The following is an 18,765-nucleotide window of genomic DNA, read 5'->3' on the forward strand; positions in this document are numbered from 1 at the left end:
TCAAAATGTCTCATCTTTCCAGGCCAAACCTATGTATACCTCAGATTTACTGATTTATGTCTTTGTCTGTAACTTCTGTCTCCCTAAAATGTATAACATCAAGCTGTAACCATACTGCTTTGCCCACATGTTCAGGACTTCCTGAGGTTTTGTCATGGGTCATCATCCTTAACCCTGGCAAAATAAACTTCTAAATCGATTAAGACAGACCTCAGATACATTTTGGTTTACAATATAAATGTAAACAAGCATATATTTTAAAAAGAAGACCTTTATATATGTAGTGAGATGTGCAAATAAAATACCAAAGCTTTCAATACAACGTATATACCTCATAGTTCCTTATTTTTGTATGAATGAAAGGATGTTCAAATACCATGCATGACTATTTCCAACAATTTTCACTATGTTTAAGTATCAAAGTAAACTTTGCAAACATAAGATTTTCCTTGCCTGCTCAATAATCTAATTTCTTATTCATGTTTCAAATAGAACAAAACTGCCAAACCTTACCTTTGAAAGCCATTTTTCAGAGAAATGGCCTTTCAATATTGTGTGAGCTTCTGACTTTATGCAATCAATAATAAACCTTTAAATGCTTTCTTGGAATATATAACACATTTTCTTGTTTTGGATAAGAACCCAAATATTATATTACATTCACCTAAAATTTCTTTGCTCTTTCAACTGCATGAGAATGGTTACTTCTGTGGTGTATTTTATTAATATACTATTTATTGATAACTCTTCCTTACACTAGACCAATGCTGGTTTTTTATTAGTTCATATTGGGGATATATTGAAACTTAATCTTTATTGTCTCTTTTAATTTAATATGTACAGCTGAGAAACTTTAGTGTTATCCCCGTCACTTGTCAAGGTATCTGTTCTGCATTCTGCCATTACTTGGATTTTTCATTAGGTATGAATCATCTTATTTTCCTATACTCCAGTTTCTCTCAAAATAAAGTGAAATAGAATAAGTTTCTTTGTAGGACTATTAGGACTAAGAACTCTTCCTGGCAATGTGTTTTAGACCACTTTAATGAGTGTGACCTAAGTTTAAATTTTCAGATTCTCCAGCTGAATTTTATATGAGAATATCTTGATTGGAATAAAAAGTAAATAAAATTGTAAACACCTATTCATACAGCAAGTTAATTAAATTGTACAGCTATTATAGAATGCTGTTTTAAAAAATATTTACTGCTATTGAGAAATGTTTATAACTCCCCAACATTAGAAGCATTATAGTAAAATGTAAGTGCACCAAATACAGCACATTCCATGGCAAAAATAACTATTTGGCTGTTCTGGCTCTTCGCCCCTAAATTAGCCTTGATAATAAAGTTTATTCCAAAAGAAAAAAAAAATGTGTCTTCAATAGCATTTTGTAAGTGTGTTTTCTGCAACACGAGTTCTATAAAAGATTAATTGGTGTTCTGTTAAAGGGTTCTAATGCCAGTAAGTTTGAGAAATAAGTCAAATAAGATCAAACAGGATTTTAAAATTACACAAGACCCCAAAACTTTTAATGTATTGGTAGTCATTTTGGACCTTAAAGAGGGTAAAACAGCTTATATTGTGATGAAACCCAGTTATGTCATCTTTTTCTTTCTTTCATCATTAGTACATTTTGTGTTCTGTCCAAGAAATATTTGCCTACTCTAAGATTGTGAAGATTTTCTCCTATGCTTTTTTTTTTAAGAAGTTTTATCATTTTTAGCTTTTGTATTTAGGTCTCTCAACTATTTTTAGTTAACTTTAAGTATGATGTAAGCTGGGAAATTTAGAGTATTTTTTCCACCAAAATATCCAGTTGTTTTTACATCATTTGTTGATAAGATTATTCTTTCATTCTCTTACTTAGGCAGAATTGTCAAAATCAATTGGCCATATATGTGTGGGTTTATTTCTGGCCTCTCTAGTCCGTTCTATTGATTTGTCTATCTTTATGCCATGAATATACTACTTTGATTGTTAAAGCTTCATATTAAGTCTTGATATCTGGTAGTACAGGTCTTACAACTTTGTTCTTTTTCAAACGTATTTGCCTCTGCTAGGTTCCTCATTTGCCTTTCACTTTTAGTATCCCTTCATCAAGTTGTACAAGAAAGCCTGCTGTGATTGCATTGAATCTATAGATATCTTTGGGAAGAACTGACATTTTTACAGCATTAAATTTTCTAATTCATAGACATGGTATATCTTTCCAAGCATTTATGAGGGGTTGGCAAACATTTTCTGTAAAGAGCAAAGCAGTAAGTATTTTAAGTTTTGCTAAATTATTTGGTCTCTCTTGCAACTTCTCAACTGCAAAAGCAGCCATAGCCATACGTAAACAAATGAGTATAAATGTATTCTAAAAACAAAAGCAGAGCATGAACAGCAAGCCATAGTTTACCAACCTCTAATTTATGTCATCTTCAGTTTCTCTCACCAATACCATAGTAGTCCCTCCTTATCTGTGGAACATACATTCCAAGACCTCTGGTGGATGCCATAACTGCAGATAGTACCAAACCCTGTATTATGTTTTTTCTTATATATACCTAAGATTAAAGCTTAATTACAAATTAGGCATAGTAAGAGCTTAACAATAATAACTAATAATAAAATAGCAAAATTACAATAATATGCTGCAATAAAAGTTATGTGAATGTGTTCTCTCTCAAAATATCTTATTGTACTGTACTCACATATTTTAAACTGTGGTTCACCTCGAGTAACAGAAACCTTGGAAAGCAAAACTACCAATAAGGCAGAGGACTACTGTATTTTGTAGTTTCAGTGTACCTGATGTCAACTTTACACTTAAGTATTCTGTATTGGATGCTTTTGTAAATTGTAGTTTTTAAATTTTAATTTCTTATTATTAATGGCTTAAATAAGAAATTATCATTGATGTTTACATATTTATCTTGTATCCTGGGACACTACTAAATTCACTTATCATTCCAGAAATTTTTGGTAGGTTCCTCATAAATTTGTTGTCTGCAAATATAGACAGTTTACCTATTTCTTCCCAATATTAGTTATTTATTTAAATATTTATTTATTTTTGTTACTCTTCATTGTCTAGGATAGCCAGTTCCAGTTGAATAGGAGTGATGAGAGGAGACATCTTTGCTTATAGCTAACTTTGGAGAAAGCATTAATCTTTCTCTAAAAATGTGTTAGCTGTAGACTTTAGGTGGATGCCTTTTATCAGGTTGAGGGAATTTCCTTCTATTTCTATTTTGCTGAAATGTTCTATAATGGCTGAACACTAAATTTTTTCAGATGGTTTTCTTCTTTATTCAAATAATATGGAAAATTACATTGACTGACTTACAAATGTTAAATCGGCTACACATTGCATGGAAGATCTCTAGCTGCTCTTGTTCCTTATTATACATTTTTGGATTAGATTTGCTAATATTTTGTTAAGAAGTTTTGTGCAATGTTTAGAAAAGATGTAACTATATCTGTAGATTTATTTTCATGTAATATCTTTGGTTTTGGCAGAATAAGTCTGGACTTCTACAGTAAGTTAGAAAGTGTTTTTCTCCTATGTTTCCTTCAAGAATTTGTGTATGATTGGTATTATTAATATTTTTTCCTTAATTGTTTAATGGAATTTGCCATTGAAACCATCTGGGCCTCGAGTTTCCTTTGTGGGAAGGACTTTAATTATAAATTTAATTTCTAAAATAGACATAGATCAATTTAAACTTTTTTTATGTGAGCTTTCATAAATTGTGGCTTTCAAGTTTGTCCTTTTTTATCAAGTTGTCAAATTTATTGCCATAAGGCTGTTTTTAATATTCCTTATTATTCTTTGATGTGTACAGTATATTAGTAATGTCTACTCCTTCAATGCTCATGCTGGTAATTTATATTTTCTCTCATTTTTCTTAATCAATTAGCTAAAAACAATTTAGCTAAACATTTACTAATTGTATTGATCTTTTCAAAGAAGTAACTTGTTTTCTTTCCTTTTCTTCTTCCATTTCAGCTCGTTTCCTTTAATTTACTTTGTGTATATTTTTCTTTTTCTAAAGGTAGAAGCTTATTCTATTGATTTTGATCTTTTTGTTTGTAATATGAGTATTTATAACTATAACTTTCTTAAAGCTGTTAGCTGCATCACTCAAATATTTGTATGTTTTGTTTTCATTATCATTCAGTTCAAAGTATTTTATAGTTTCTTTTGTGATTTCTTCTTTGATCCGTTATTTATTTAGATAAAGACTTGTTGTTTATCTTGGAAACTTGTCAGAACATACCTTAGGAAATTGTTAAGCACTGTTCTTGCTTACATTTAGGGTATAAGGCATGCTTAGAATATAAAGTATGAGTAGAGAATAGACTCAGGATTGAATCTATGTATATACACAATCTGTATTCCCCCACAGGTTATAGCAGATTTGATTTCATTTCAGAGAGTTATTGAGATCCAAGATGGTGTCACGTTGGAGGCAGTGGCATAAATGTGAAGGAGAAAGTTTCAGTGTCAGAGCAGACATGATGCTACAGGTCAGGAGAGCCTTTAGTTGAGGACATCAAGCTTGATGCATAACAAAAACTTATAAATGTGACAAAGCCAAAAAGCACACAAGTCTCAAATAAATAAAATAAGTAATCACGAAGAACTGCCATAATATGACTCTGCTATATAATTAGAGAATATTTAGCAAAAAATTATAGGATGTATGTTAAATATAAACAATGCAAAAGAGAGTAGCTTATTGGTATGGCAAAATTCATTGATGTGTTAAATAGATGGTAAGTTTGCAACCTGAAAGACATGTTAAAGGTAGAATAAATGAAATATATACTAGAATGAACAAGAATATTACTTATAATAGAAAAGGATAGAAAGTTGTAGTTATGATCATGCCCTTTTCATGCAGGCATTTTTAGATATAATCTTTAAGTTGGCTATTATCGGTGACATCCAACATGGTCCCATTCTAACCTGTTCACATGTTTCGTGTCCATGAGGTGTAGATAAAACCCATAGTTGTTTAGGAGGCTAATTGAAAAAGAATTTTGCTCTTATGTCTGTCTGATATGGTTTGGATATTTGTCCCCTTTGAATCTCATGTTGAAATGTAATCTCCAGTGTTGGAGATGGGTCCTGGTGGGAAGTGATGAAAGTCAAAGGGAAACCTTGGGGTCATGAGGGTGGATCCCTTATGAATGGCTTGGTGCCCTCCCCATGGTAATAAGTGAGTTCTCCAGAGTTCACATGAGATCTGGTTGTCTAAAGAGCCTGGTACTTCCTCTTTCCTCTCTCTTGCTCCTGCTCTCACCATGTGACATTCCTGCTCCCACTTCACCTTCTGCCATGAGTAAAAGCTCCCTGAGGCCTCCCCAAGAACTGAGTAGAGGCCTTTGCCATGCTTCCTGTACAGCCTGCAGAACTATGAGCCAATTAAACTTCTTTTCTTTATAAATTACCCAGTCTTAGGTATTCCTTTATGGAAATGAAAACGGACTAACACACTCTCTGGGAGAGTGTGTGTTTTGGCCCTAGGTAACTTCCATCTGTGCATTCCATTCTTATTCAAACCTCAGCCTTGGTCCCCGTCACCACAGCATCAGCAGAGAAGGTTGACATGGCAGAGACTGAGAAACATAGGGAGGGAGATAGCTGTGTTTATGTGAAGATTATATAATTCGCAATTTGGGTAGTGAGATCCTTTCACACACTTGTACCCTACACTTTGTGTTATCCTGGTATCCCATTTTTTTACATCTCATTGTGTGTTTTAAATTCATTTAATATACCATGTTATTTGGGCATCTTTATTTGGTCTGCAAGTTTTTCTATTCTGAGACTTTTAGGGTAGTAACTGGAGGCTACCATTTCATCAAGGTAATTTCCCACACAACCATAATAACAAAATCAATGATATTTTAGCCAGTGATCAGAACCCTATATTGATGCTTTAACCAGTGATTAGAACTAATTTTAATATATATTATGAAGAAATTTTAGTTGAAAATTTAATAAAAAGTGATTGTAGGATTAAACACACATAAACCACAGAATGAAGTTATACAAATATACAAATTATCAAATCATTTCATGATAATGGAAAGAGCTTTTTTACATACATATGTATATATACACATACATACACACATATCTATAAGTTTCTAGATTTTGATTCTAGCAAGTATTTAAACTATGAAACAGGTGATTTTTTTTAACCAAGATTAATATAACAAATATTTATTGAAGGCCAACTATTTGCCAGCCATAGAGTCAAAACCAATGCCAGTTTAACTTTGTTAACATAAACCTATTATTGGTATTGACTTGATTTACACTTTTTGTAAAGGTTATTATGTGTTGTAAAAAAATGCATGAATTTTAATCATAGAACAAATTCAAGGAATATGTATTTGCCATGTTTTAGCCAATATATGTGAAGAGAAGTAAAATTTCTTTTTACAATTTGTCATTGAAATAAATGCTGACAAGATCCATTATATACATTTATAATATACTCTCAGATTATAAATCTGAATAGGTTTATTAATGTTTTGTAACTAGATTTTAATTGTTAAGGTCAACATTAAATGACTGTTCAAAATAGTAGTGGTAGCATATGAACCTGTCACTTTTTTCTACTTAAGCCCCTTCCCCCCCTACATTAAGTACCAATGCATTTAAGATAACATGTACTTTTAAATATATTAAAAATTAAGTATGTTATTGTGATGGTTAATATTGAGTGTCAACTTGATTGAATTGAAAGAAGCAAAGTATTATCCTTCAGCGTGTCTGTGAGGGTGTTGACAAAGGAGATTAACATTTGAGTCAGTGAACGGAGAGAGGCAGACCCACCCTTAATGTGTAGGCACCATCTAAATAGCTACCAGCACAGCTAGAATAAAGTAGGCAGAAAAAGAAGCAAGGATTATACTTGCTCAGTTTTCCAGCCTTCATCTTTCTCCCGTGCTGGATGCTTCTTGCCCTCAAACATCAGACTCCAAATTCTTCAGCTTTTGGACACTTGGACTTACACCAGTGGTTTGCCAGTGGCTCTCAGGCCTTAGGCCACAGGCTGAAGGCTGCACTGTTGTCTTCCCTACTTCTGAGGTTTTGGGACTTGGACTGATCCACCATTGGCTTCCTTGCTCCTCAGTTTGCAGATGGCCTGTCGTGGAATATTACCTTGCGATCATGAGTCAATTCTCCTTAATAAACTCCCTTTCATATATACATATATTTTATTAGTTCTGTCCCCCTAGAGAACGCTGACTAATACAGTTATTATTGTTCTTAATCTCCAGCTTGAAACTAGGCATCTTTTCTCCTTGTTTGTCATGGGTACACTCTGACATTTCAGTTCAAAGTCACCCATCTCTATTAGAATCTGCCAGCTCCTAGTTCCTCTGTTTCAAACCTGCAGCAATGTTCTGCCAGCCTTTTGTCAGTCACTTTATTCAAATAACTTGTGTTAGTAGCAGGGCTGCAATATCTATTGCAATTTCATTACAGAAACGTAAGATGAGCAAGCAGAAATTCAAGGAAAACTGAAAAGTTTCCTCCCTGGTGGTGACTAAAGTTACCCTGAAGCAAACAAAATTGGACCAAGACATACTGTCTGGGGGTCCATGGCTTCTTTCCTTATGAACTCAGTTTTAGAAACAGTGGAGAATGGTTGCCAATTTAAGGGCACCAGAGAGTAGGAATGTGTATTCAAGCCAGACTGTCTGAGTTCAAATCCTTGCTGGGTCAGTCAATTTCCATGTGATCTTAGGCAAGCTGTATAATTCTTTGGGCCTTGGTTTTCCCATTTGTAAAATGGAGATAATAATAGTTTATATCTCATAGCTTTGCTGTGAGGATTTAATAAGTTAACATTTGTGTTTAGCACAGCACTGGAGAAATAGCAGATTGGAGGAACTACAGAAGTCCTAACATTGCTGTGGTTCTGAAAAAGCAGCAACTTGAGGAGCTCTTGAAAACCTAAATAGTATTTAAGGCCAAGAGTATCTGTCTATTGTCAGGGTCACCAGAAAAAAATGTGAGAAGCAACTTCGAGGTAATGCTGCATTTCAGCATGCTTTACCCCAAATGGAAACGTAGAGAACCCAGGCAGGCCATGTTTTCCAAAGAGCAGGGGATCAACTTGTTCTTGATGGGAGGTTTAAATCTTAGGAAAACCATAAATAAGGCCACAGTCATGGACTTTGAACACTAAATCAGATGAAATAACTTGTAACTTCTTCCATGTAATCACAAAAGCTGGAAAACATTTATTAGTAATTTAAAGACGATTACCCAATTGACATTGTTTTTGAAAAAAGATATTAAAAATTTATTAAACTATAATTTTATTGTTAATTATTTGAATTCAAGAAGATTATTATGGTCACTTCTATGAGATTTAGTTAATCTCCACTTCTTTCTACCCTGTAATTTTATTAGTTATCTTAAGACAGTTTCAAATTATTTCATCAATCTTCATCTTTGCTTTTAATTTATGCAGCAGAATTTACTTGTTCATTGGTATGAGTAATTTTCAATATTTTGCCAAACAGCCTGTGGCAACAAAACACAAGTTGCATATATTAGACTTTTCTTTTTGAGTGCAATGCAACAAAAACAAATTATGCTGCAAACCCAACTTCATTGAACTGCAGGCAGTCATAACTAATTAAAAATACTTTTAAAACATCTGTATGAAAACAAATTTGACCAACATATTTGGGAGGCAAATAGTAGAGCAAAGCATATCTTATGACTATAATAATTTTTAGTTGTACTTTACTGTTATTTATGTTTTTTATCTCCCTACTCTGACAAAATGCTTTATATATCATTCAGTCCATCTTGTTCTAGAACCTACTATATTTGAAACCCAATAAATAGTTGTAGACCAATTTTCTTACTGTTATATACTCAGATTATGCCTTAAAGTTCACCCTACAAGTAAACTTTCCATCAATTTCATAGTGTTGTGAAAACTCTCTAGTAGCTCAGAACGTTCTTGGTGGTCTCAATGTATTAAAAGTATGCAGTCAGATACTGATGTCTCTGAGTCCTGTAGACAGCTAACAAAGCTGAAGCCCACAGGCTAGTGAGCACCAGCTGAGAACAACTTTCTATAGGCTTTGTGGGAAGCCCAAGAGAGACAGGATCTGAGATGTGATGATATGTCCTCTGGCAGCAGCAATATCTGATATCGAGCTCTGCTAGGTGGTGCTGAGTGTGGCCTCTGAGGTGTCTTATTGTCTGGACACCTGCTTCCTTCACCGGCTGCAGAGAACACAGTATCCATTAAAGGAGCTGAAGGAGGTGCTAGAGGAGTTTACATGGCAGGAGTCCAGGAAGCTCTGCAACAGTCCAAAATGAGGTTGGGACACATGATACACTTGTTCGTCCCTATTCTCTACCTTCACACATATGCATATCAGTCCTTCCGTGGCTGCTATATTCTTGTGGTGGGATCCAATCCAGCTGCAGTCTTGCTCTCCCAATGCATGCTCATTCTGCAAATCAGAGCTTCAACGTATTGCTATGAAAAATTCTGACTGGTCTTGAAATCCATTGACACCATCACAAGAAAATTCAACATGACATCGTCATGAACAGAAACGGATGATGGCTTCATATTCTTAAATATAATTTCCAACTATGGTGAAATTTTGAATGGTTGTAAAAACTGTTTTTGCATTTTTATACCTCACTTATTTTGTTAATGGAGACTGTCTAGAGTTTGAAGTAATTCTTACCAGAAAGTCCATCAGTAATTATTTCAAATATAAAACTGATATCTAAAAATTGAGTTAATGAAAATAAACTCAAATTTTTCATAAAAATATGAAATTATACGGAACTTTATGTACATGGAAAGTGAATAATTTCTATTATTTTTCTATTTGATATTTATCATATTTATGTAATTAAAAACACAATTAAATTTTAAATTAAATTAAACTGAGCTCCAGGAAGACTTATCATTTTCTCTGAACCATGACTCTGAAAATTTGGAAAGCACCGTACAAGAGGGATTTTCAGTGATTCACAGGAGTGCAAGATTCTGCAAAGTACTTTCAAAACTGAGCGTGAGGTCTTTGCTACTGCCTTTATGGCATGCAAATCACTCAGCCTCAACTCAGTTCCTTCCTCCAATGTAAAAATACTACAAGAACATCTCACGCTTCCATCAAATGGGACCAAGTGTGATATTTTACACTGGACTACACAATAGGCTGGAAAAGTGATCCGCAGAGAGTCTCATGGCTGTAAGTTCACTCCCTGTACCAACTGTCTTGCACAAAGCTGCCACCCGGGTGTCTTCTTCCAACATTTCCCCTAGTTGGACTTCAAAGTTTCCTTCTTGCAGCCTGTGCGGGGACCAAGAGGCCGGTCTAGAGCAGCCGCCCAGCATCGGGATCCGACCTCCTTTTCCCTTTCCTCAGGAAGACTTGGATGCGCGCCAGCCCAGCCCGGGTCTCCAGGTTCAGCTGCGGAAGCTTCCCACATGGTGCCCGTCGCTTGGGATGCGGCTGTCCTTGTGCCTTCTCTGCAGGTGTCCCGGCAGGTAGAGGAGGAGACCGGTGGCTGGTGTTCCTGCAGGGCGGGGCTGGGGCTCCTCGATATCCTTGAGCTCGCCTTGCAGGTTCTGCGCCCCAGGCCCCGGCAGGGACGGAAACAGGCCGGGAAGCAGTGACACCTGGGGCAGTCAGTCATCCAGGAGCCGCCGCCACCCGCCCCACCCCCAGTCTCCGCCGGAGGTGTTTGTCTTCGCCTCTGTTCCCGGCTCTTTCTGTTTCACTTTTCTTTTCGCCGGGGGTTGGGACTCCGGGTGGCAGGCGCCCGGGGGAATCCCAGCTGACTCGCTCACTGCCTTCGAAGTCCGGCGCCCCCCGGGAGGGAACTGGGTGGCCGCACCCTCCCGGCTGCGGTGGCTGTGGCCCCCCACCCTGCAGCCAGGACTCGATGGAGGTACAGAGCTCGGCTTCTCTGCCTTGGGAGGGGAGTGGTGGTGGTTGGAAGGGCGATGGAATTTTCCCCGAAAGCCTACGCCCGGGGCCCCTCCCAGCTCCAGTGCTACCCTCCGGTCTATCCTACTGGCCGGACTGCCCCGCCCTCTCATGGGGAAAACTTAGCCGCAACTTCAATTTTTGGTTTTTCCCCTAATGACACTTTAATGACACTTCCTAGGCTCTCCTCGCCATCCTCCCGCTTCCGGAGGAGCGCAGATCGCAGGTCCCTTTGCCCCTGGCGTGCGACTCCCTGCTGCGCTGCGCTCTTACGGCGTTCCAGGCTGCTGGCTAGCGCAAAGCGGGCCGGGCACCCTGCGCTCCGCTGGGAGGGTGAGGGACGCGCGTCTGGCGGCCCCAGCCAAGCTGCGGGTTTCTGAGAAGACGCTGTCCCGCAGCCCTGAGGGCTGAGTTCTGCACCCAGTCAAGCTCAGGAAGGCCAAGAAAAGGTACCGCAGCTCCCCACTTCCTAACTGCTCCCGTCCCAAACTCCCTGTGGGCCGGTGCAGATGTCTGTGCGTGCGCGTCTATCCCTACCTTTGCAAAATCAAATTATCGCCCTCTTCTTTGCTTGCACACGTCTTCTGGGAGAGAAATTTGCAGGAATGGTCAGTGCTTGGCAGTCAGGCCTGGGTCTGTATTGGTTCCAACTGCGCCAGCCAGTTATCTCTTAGAGAAGCGATAGTGTGTTTAGAATGTCGAAAGAACTTGGAAAAAATACGAGCGAATTTCACTGAAATAAAATCATTATTCAAGGTGGCTTTTAAATGAAAATCCAGCCAATTTTTTCAAGTGTTATTAAGACCGCATGTTGCAAGAGTATACAGTTCATTTGACTTTATGTAATTCCATGCATTAAAAACTATGTTGATTTCAAAGTATGTCTAAACCAAACTCATTCTTAAATGATGCTTACAACAGATTCTTAAATAGGATGAGTCAGCAGTTTCAAAACTGGAAGTAAAGTGGTGGTCACCAGCTAGTTTCCATTATATATTTTTAAACTACTATCTAATATTATGATACTGGTGGTGGCCAACTAAGTGGTCGTCATCCTTATCTTGTCAGTGTGGTGAAAGAGGCCATATTAGCTAGAATGATTTTTTGCTCAGGTATTACAGAATAAACTGGTGATTATGCATCCTGCCATGTAGAGGTTACAAGGTGAACCATTCTACTGAAAGCATCAAGATACAATACACTTTTGGAAGGCGGAGGCGAGAGGATAGCTTGAGACCAGAAGTTCCAGTTTATAGTGAGCTATATGATCTGCCACTGCACTCCAGCCTGTCAAAAAATAAATAAATGAATAAAAAAGATATAATACAGGTTAAAATTTTAAACTCCTGTTGTTTTCGTGTTAAGTAATGTGGCCAACAGAGCAAGGAGATACAAGGGAAGGAACATAAAGATATATAAAGAGAAGAACTGAAAATACAGCAAAGCTATTTAGATTTAAAAAGTGAAGAAAAAGCTAGTTTTACTTAAAGTTAACAAGTATCATAGAGACCTTAAGGTTTGTTATGATTGTCTTAGTTTCGTGTCCTTATGTTTCTGTTTTCTCACAGAATTTTAGTCAATCAGAAGAGTCTCTCCTGCAGTGTCATCTGCTTTGCAACAGTGACAGAGAAGGGTCAGTTGGCCATTGGTCTGGAACTTCTGATAGGCAGAGTGTACCCATACTTTTGGTTTCACTGTTCCCTGCTGATTTGGAGTGGCAACTCCAGAACCTGATTGGAAGCTATAGTTCTGGTTGGAATTTTCCTGCAGACTACTGGTGATTAGAATGATGCTCTTTTGTTTTAATCCATGAAATTAATGTAGCCAATGTCAACAGCTATATTGCAAGGCAAAATGTTTGTCAATGAAATATATGTTTATAAATTTCCTTGGGGGATGGAGAAAATAGTGGTTTAAAGTTTATCGAAATAGATTTTAGAAGTGGAAGGTTTTAAAGCCTACGGGATACTCCATCTCAGATTTGCTGCCTCTGATGGATTTCAGGATAGCTAGAAAAGGAGCCCTGAAATGCTGGGTACATGTGGATTTTTCTCAGGAAAATATCCGTAACTTTGATCAGCTTTTTAAATGGGTCTCTGACCCAAAACAGTTTTAAATCTTTTAAAAATATAGACTACTGTCCTTTTCCCCCCATCTCTCCTGGAGTTTAATGTTGAGTTCTGCTCATTGTGTTAACTATTTTTCTGAAGGTTAGCTAATCATAATACAGAGTTCTGTCTTCAGACCTATAACTTAAGTTATGAGAAACAGTATGAATAATAACTAACATTGTTGAGTTCTTACTATGTATCAGACATTGTTCTAAGGATGTATTTTTTAAAAACATCGTAATAAATTTATGTGGTAGGCAATATATTTTACAGCTGAGGAAATTATCAAGGTCACAGAGCTAGAAAGTGGTAGAGCTGGAATTCCAACTCAGACAAGTTTAAGACTGTTGGTATTTATGGAGGATAGTATTATTTGCATAAAAATATTTCGTACAATTTGACAGTGATAATCCCTTTTTATTTTCAGGCAGTGTTGTAATGGTAGAGTGCCAGTTTTAAAGTAATGTTTGTATGGTACTTGTGCAATTAACATTCTTATATGTTTAAAGATTATCTTTATAATCAAATAATATTCATTTGAGTATCAATATGTGTTTGGTATATTGGAGAAATTTCCTTTATGGTCCCTGAATGAAAACTTTTGTCTAATTTGCATCGCTTTCTGCTGAAAGAGCCTGACAAATAGTAGGCAAATGTGGATTGATCTAGATATCTGTCTCTACCTCTGTATCCCTTCATCCATACAACTAGAAGTCTGGGATTCATGGAGAAGTCAGAGAAGAAGAGTTTCCCATAATATCACAACTGGAGATGATATAGTTAACTATTCGGGACATCCTCTCTTCAGAAGGCGTTATGGTAGAAGGGTTGGCAAGAAGCCACTTCTTTTGCTGAATATTAGCTCTTTGATTTACTTACCCATTGATTACAGTAACTGCATGACACTACTGACACTGAACATTGCTTAAATTCTTGCTGCTGTCCTATAGGAATGGGTTGGATGGAAAAATTCCATAGAGGAGTTGAAGGAAAAATGGTTATTTTAGTGAGTACTGGAATGCACTAACTAACACCTATTTGATGGTGAATTTCACTAATTAAATACTATGAAGTATATGTCTATATGTGTGCATATATGCCTATATGTGTATATATACTGTATATGTGCATATATGTGTGTGTATGTATATATTGTACTGTACTATTTGTTAACAGCTGTGGGCAGACAAGCTTTACTTTTTACTCAGCTTCCAGACTGTATTGAATAGGTAAACATAAGTAGCTAAGAAATCTTGACAGAAAGCCTGAAGGACAAATTATTGTTATTAACAGTGCCATTCCAGTAGGAACCTAATGTGAATTTGAAAGTTTCAAAGAGGAAGCCTCTGCTATGTTTCAGGCACCATACTGGCACTTCATCTGTATGTCCTCATTGAATTTGAATAACCATTGCATTTTTATCCTGAATTTACAAAGAAAAAGAAAAGGCATGCAGAGTTTCACTTGCATTAGGACACAACTAGGTAAGACAGACACTCCACTGAGCTTTATCTTGATTCTAATGTTAATGCTCCTTTTCGGATATCATATGTATTCTCTTCTAAGAAAACTCAGGTGTTCAGTGTACTGACAACTAAAATGCTGCTATCCTTACGTTGAAATAGACCCTGGTCACCATTTGGGGTGATTTAATGCTATTTATTAATTTGCCTATGTCAAAGAATATTGCCCTTTTTTAAACAAACAAAAAAAAAGTTGTTTAGTGCTGGAGTCAGAAAGAGGAGAAAAAGAGGCTCTTTGATCTCAGTGTAGTTCAATAATATTATTTGTTCACATTTCACATCCAGAGCCAGGTTATTTGTATGCATTTATTTTATAGTGTTTCATCCCACTGCAGGGGCAGAAGACTCTATGTAGGCCATATAAAAATGGATTTTTAAAAAGTCTGCATGTAATATACAGTTGTTTCTTCTCTAAATGCTAATAGTTCCTCCAAGTGCTGACAGGATGCAGACAAAATCAGGAAAGTGACAAATTATTTTGTGAAATGAGGGAATTGAAACTGAAAATGGTTCTAGAACAGGAAAATATGATGGTTGTAAGGTTGATGGCGGTGGTGGTGGGGGTAAGCTCTGCTTATCATTGTGACACACTAAAGGAGCCCAGAGAGGGTCTTGGGTCCCTTATATCACTGAATGCTACTTCTCCTTCCTGGGTATTTTGCTTATGTGCCTTCTAATAGAAATTTGACAAAGTAGTCCTTGAACACTGTTAGCACTGACCTCTAAAATTATCAAATACTTTTTTTCTGAATTGAACATTTTATTGTTAAAGATTTTCTATTTTTAAGTTATTTGATTTCCTGACTCATCTGCAACAAAAATAAGTACATAAAACTTGATTTTTTATTTGAAGGATTTTTGTTGTGAAAATTATTCTTGCTTATGTTATTTAAAACACTATCATTACAAAACTAATCAAAGGAACCATTAATTTTTGATGTGATTATTAAGCATAAAACTAAAACATATATACCCAAAGGATTATAAATCATGCTGCTATAAAGACACATGCACACCTATGTTTATTGCAGCACTATTCACAATAGCGAAGACTTGGAACCAACCCAAATGTCCATCAATGATAGACTGAATTAAGAAAATGTGGCACATATACACCATGGAATACTATGCAGCCATAAAAAAGAATGAGTTCATGTCCTTTGTAGGGACGTGGATGAAGCTGGAAACCATCATTCTCAGTAAACTATCGCAAGGACAAAAAACCAAACACTGCATGTTCTCACTCATAGATGGGAATTGAACAATGAGAACACTTGGACACAGGAAGGGGAACATCACACACTGGGGCCTGTCATGGGGTGGGGGTAGCGGGGAGGGATAGCATTAGGAGATATACCTAATGCAAATGATGAGTTAATGGGTGCAGCACACCAACATGGCGCATGTATACATATGTAACAAACCTGCACGTTGTGCACACGTACCCTAGAACTTAAAGTATAATTAAAAAAAAAAAAAAAAAAAAAGCCGCAATGTGGTTTTCGAGCCTCTAGAAACTTGGAAAGTTGCTAAGGAAATTTCTTGCATCAGTGTTTTGAATGTAAATTATTTTTGTTGAAAAGTGTGAATATGTCTATGTTTTGTGGAGTTTTGAAAACCAAACCTATATTGGAGAATAATAATAATAATAATAATAATAAATAATAACGTGCTCTTGAAACAAAAACTAAAACAATATTGGAAATATATATCATACAAGTAGATATGTCAATGCTTTGATTAAAGATGTCTCTTATATCAACTTTTCAAATTGCCCCTTTATTTGGCACCCTGGTGAGGCAAGGCACATGTTAAGATTCTGGATAGGGAGAGATAGGCATTTTTTTCCTAAAGTGGGAGAAGGGTAATTATGAAAGAGGAAGTGAGGAAGGAGAACTTGCCAGAAATCTGCTTGCTTTGGGCACACATCAGGCATATCTCTGGTAAAAGGGGCTCCTATGGAAGTAACGGATCTTGAAATTGGTTCCTTTACAACCGTCTATGTCCACAAATCCCTGGGAAAGTTATAGGGTACGCCAGAGGTGCGTGTTGTTCAGTTGGGATATATAGTTCAGCCTTCTTTCCCACACCCTCCCTTTGGCTTCTGGATTACCATGGGTTACTGTGCTTAAAGCAAAGTACAGGGAGTAGGATGGGGAGCAGTAAAGAGCCTGGGCTAGCTTCTGTAGAGGTTTCCCACTGGGGACCAGTGCGAAATAAGCTCTAGTAGGGCTTGGATAGCCTCTGCAGTGAAGTCTCCTCTTCTAGCCTCAGCTGCAGTCACCCTGCCTCAGTGTTCCAGACACACTTGCCATTCTTTGTCAGCCTTCGTGGGTCCTGCTCAAAATGTTAACCCTCTATAACTTTTTCTGTCCCCGCCTACTGCCCAGGCAGAATTATTTTCTCCCTTACATGAATTCATATGGTGCTGTCTGCATTCCCTTATAACAACTTTAATGTCTGTAAACTCATTTTTACGTGTCTGACTCTACACTTACATTTTGAGTAAGGACAATGTGCTCCATGTGCTTAGCAGAGGGTTGGTCAGAGTCTATTTGTATTGACTTCAGCATGAGTCAATCATCATTCAAGTGTTTGACAGCTAAGCAGACAACTGTAAAAGAGGTAGGAAACATAAGTAATATAGCAAAACAATGTTGGAATACTGTAATAAAAATAGTATTTTAGGGAATTTAGTTTGAGGTAGAATTTATTGAAGAAAAGACAATTAGAGATAAGGAAACCAGCTAGAAATCCGTCACAGTTAATTCAGGAGTGTAGTTTCATTCTCATTATCTGCTCAAGGACATAACTCTAGTAATTCATTCTTTCTCTCCATCACCATTTTTTTCTCTGTCTCTTATGGGTCTTTCCCAATACCATGTGGCCATGCTATAACTTCTGCTGTTTTTAAAAAAGACTCTTGTTTTTCTCCTCATGTTTCTGCTCACTTTTATACCTGTTTTTTTCTGCCCACATTTTACAGGAAAACTTACAACCTTAACTACATTCTCTGTTTCCAGTTTTCCTCTCTCCATTCTCTCCTGAACCAGCCAGGCTGTCATCTCCACTGCTCCACTAGAAGTACACTTGTCAAAGGTACCACGAACATCCCTTTTATTAAATCCAGTGGTTAGTTCTTGGGTCCCTTCCTATGTACCCTTTCAGCAGGACCTGAGAGTTCTTTGTGTGGCTTCCAAGCCACTCCCCTTCTCCTTATTTTCCTTTTACCATACCAGCAACAATTTCAGTCTCCTTTTACCTTAACAGCAACAATTTCAGTCTCCGTCTAGTTCCTAATTTCCCTAACATGTAAATATAGTGGTCTGGAGGCTCAGTCCTTAGGCCTGTTCTCTATCTGTACTCTCTGTCTTGGTGATCTCATCTAGTGTCATGGTTTTTAATCCCTTCTTACATTGATGATTCACAAATGCACATGTGAATCTAGCCATGACCTCTCCCCTGAACTCCAGACTCATTTAGCAGTCTATTTATCTGTTATTCACCCATCTCTGATTGGATGTCTAATACTCACTGGATTCCTGCCTTTACTGCCATATCTACTTGCCCCACCTTCTTCCTCATCTTACTTGATGTCAGTTTCATTCTCTTAGTTCCATAGATAATCAATCAATCTAGGATTTATCCTTAACGTCTCTTTATGTCATATTCCACATTGAATCTGCCACCAAATTATTTAGCTAGGCCTTCAAAATATACCCCACATCCTATCTCTTCTCACCCTTTTTTTCAGTGCTGTCACCTGGGTTCAAGTTGCTATCATGTCTCACAGTATTATTGCAAAAGTGCCTGCTGCTTTTCCCTTTATCTCCACTCCAGCCTGTTCTCAACATAACAGCCACAGTGTTTTGGTTACCTGTCCCTGCATCTAAAGGATCAACAGCCATAAAACAAGAACAAAACAAAACAGCACCCCCAGAACTTAGTGACTTGAATAACAATAATTTGTTATTTATCGTGATCTTGTAATCTGGGCTACTTTCGGCTGCTTGACTCCTCCTAGGCTGCTGGAGATGAGATATTCAAGAAGGCATCTTCCTTCACATGTCTAGAACATCAGCTTGGATAGCTGGAAAGCTCATGGCTGGCCAGGCATCCGTCTCTCTTTATGTGACCTC

General features: G+C 37.2%; 1 protein-coding gene across 6 annotated transcripts in view; it reads left to right on the forward strand.

Annotated features, from left to right (window-relative positions):
- Positions 1 to 5,991: 5,991 nt before the first annotated feature.
- Positions 5,992 to 18,765, forward strand: part of IL15 (interleukin 15) — a 106,959-nt gene continuing 94,185 nt past the window's right edge. For 2 of the 6 annotated variants that reach the window (XM_054485946.2, XM_054485949.2), the window contains exons 1-2: positions 5,992 to 10,954; positions 11,174 to 11,441. The gene's annotated coding sequence lies outside the window, so the exon portion shown is untranslated. Of the gene's footprint in view, positions 11,442 to 18,765 lie in introns of all 6 variants that reach the window. The other 4 variants (XM_054485947.2, XM_063664142.1, XM_063664141.1 and 1 more) reach the window with 3 other exon arrangements.

This window comes from Pongo pygmaeus, chromosome 3 (assembly GCF_028885625.2).
Source record: "Pongo pygmaeus isolate AG05252 chromosome 3, NHGRI_mPonPyg2-v2.0_pri, whole genome shotgun sequence".
Lineage (NCBI taxonomy): Eukaryota > Metazoa > Chordata > Mammalia > Primates > Hominidae > Pongo > Pongo pygmaeus.